The sequence below is a fragment of the Marmota marmota genome, unplaced genomic scaffold (genome assembly GCF_001458135.2).
Source record: "Marmota marmota marmota unplaced genomic scaffold, marMar, whole genome shotgun sequence".
NCBI classification, from domain to species: Eukaryota; Metazoa; Chordata; class Mammalia; order Rodentia; family Sciuridae; genus Marmota; species Marmota marmota.
This window is the reverse complement of record NW_026000394.1, coordinates 1-2512: the sequence shown is the minus strand read 5'-3', so window position 1 is coordinate 2512 and position 2512 is coordinate 1. Positions and strand designations below refer to the sequence as shown.

General features: G+C 35.5%; 1 non-coding gene across 1 annotated transcript; it reads left to right on the top strand.

The window, feature by feature from the left end:
• Positions 1-1901: 1901 nt before the first annotated feature.
• LOC125614534 lies at positions 1902-2008 on the top strand. The gene has a single exon (XR_007345121.1). It is a non-coding gene; the product is annotated as a U6 spliceosomal RNA (small nuclear RNA).
• Positions 2009-2512: the final 504 nt, after the last annotated feature.

Genomic DNA, 2512 nt, shown 5'->3' with positions numbered 1-2512 from the left:
AAAAAAGGCGGAGGGGTGTTTAAAAAGTACCTCCATAAAATGATAAATTGAGAGTCTCATATTTCAAGAAAGTGAAAAAGAGAAAGGATGTGAGGAAGAGTTGATGCCACTGAATTATGAAGCATACAGTAGGGCCGACATTGTTGCTGAGTGGTAGAGTATTTGCCAAGCACATGTTGGGTTTGATCCCCAGCACTGCAAACAACAACAGAAACAAACCCCAAATAATGCCATCCCCAAAACACAAGTGTTTCTGAGAGAGAGAGAGAGAGAGAGAGAGAAAGATGGCCACCCCAAGCAGAGAGTCTGTGAGGGTTGAAGGAATATGAAACAGAGTTCTGATGTACTGCTTGCTCTCAGCTGTGTTAGTTCACCTTTATTCACAACCTCTTATTTTGAGTGCAAAAATATTAATGTGCTGGCAGAATAATCCCATTGAAACTATGAAGCTTTACATAACAACAAACTAATCCACAGTACATAAGAATGTGTTACAATGAAATTTATTTCTTTATACAACATCATAGAATAGAAAAAATTTTTGACAAGGCATTTTATGAGACTAATACAAGAAAATAAAATGTGCAGTTCAAACTGGGGAGCATAAATACAAAAATTCTAGCTCAAATTTGCAAACTGAGATACATAAAAATATCTTGTTTGTCCCAGAAATGCACTTTAGCAGATTAACGACTTAGGATATCTACTAATGTAATTCACTGCATTAACAGATTAAAGGAAAAAACATGATTATCTAAATGGATGCAGAAAAAAATATTTGATAACATTTAATGTTCATTCATGTTGTTAAAAGTTTAGCAATCTAAAGATCTTCTTTAACCTGATAAAGTTATCTACTAAAAGCCTACAGAAAATATTTTACTCAGTGACAAATATTAAAATACTTACTTCCTTTAAAATTAGAACAATAATTCCAATTATTACTCCCTCAAGGGAGCACAAGTCATTGTAAGAAAAAAGAAGCATAATGGTTTAATTGAAAAATACAGTTTCAGTCATTTACAGAGGATGTGTTGGCCTTCTACATTGGTTAGAATTGACTAGAAAAACATCAATCTCTTATGCAATATTTATATTATTTGAGATATATATCCTATAAATACACTTGAGATTTATTGTAAAGAATTGGCTCACGCATTTATGGAGAATGAATGATTTTAATATTTGCAGTTGGCAAGCTGGAGACCCAGGTGAGCTAATAGCATAGTTCTAGTCTCAGTCCAAAGACCTGAGAACTAGGAGAGCCCATGTATAATTTCCAATCCAATTGGCAGGTTCAAGACACAAGAAAAGCTGATTTTTTCAGTTTGAATTCAAAAGCAGGAAAAAAAAATGGATGTTCCAGCTCTAGACAGTCAAGGGAAGAGTAGGGTCAGTCTTTTTGTTCTATTTATAGCCTCAATTGATTGGATGAGACCCATTCAAATTAAATTAAAGCAGTCTGCTCTACTCAGCGTATTGATTCATGTTTCTCTCATCCAGAAACATCTTCACAAACACATCCAGAATAATGTTTGACCAAATGTCTGGGCATACCATTCCTTGGCATTGTGGTTATCCAAATTATCCCAAATCATTTCTTGATAGTTTGTCTTTTTCTCTATGATGTGCAATGTCAATTTTCCATATATGGTCATGTGTTATGTAATGACAGGGACATATCTGAGGAACACATTTGTGTGAACATTACAGAGTGTAGCTACACACACTTTGCTGGTGCACCTACTACACAGGACACTATAGATACAGCCACTACTATATATGCTGTCCATCATCAACTGAAATGCCATTATGCAGTGCATGACTGTATAGGGGAATATGTATGGATTTCCACATGTGGATTTTTCACATGGGTGTAACTTATTTTAAAGACTATTCTTGTGCTCGCTTCGGCAGCACATATACTAAAATTGGAACGATACAGAGAAGATTAGCATGGCCCCTGCGCAAGGATGACACGCAAATTCGTGAAGCGTTCCATATTTTTTATAAAATACTTGGGAATCAACCTAACAAAAGAGGTGAAAGACTTATACAATGAAAACTACAGAACCCTAAAGAGAGAAATAGAAGAAGATCTTAGAGGATGGAAAAATATACCCTGTTCATGGATAGGCAGAACTAACATCATCAAAATGGCAATATTACCAAAAGTTCTCTATAGGTTTAATGCAATGCCAATCAAAATCCCAAGGGCATTTCTTGTAGAAATAGAGAAAGCAATCATGAAATTCATATGGAAAAATAAACGACCCAGAATAGCAAAAACAATGCTAAGCAGGAAGTGTGAATCAGGCGGTATAGCGATACCAGACTTCAAACTATACTACAGAGCAATAGTAACAAAAACAGCATGGTACTGGTACCAAAACAGGCGGGTGGACCAATGGTACAGAATAGAGGACACAGAAACCAATCCACAAAACTACAACTACCTTATATTTGATAAAGGGGCTAAAAGCATGCAATGGAGGAAGGATAGCATCTTCAA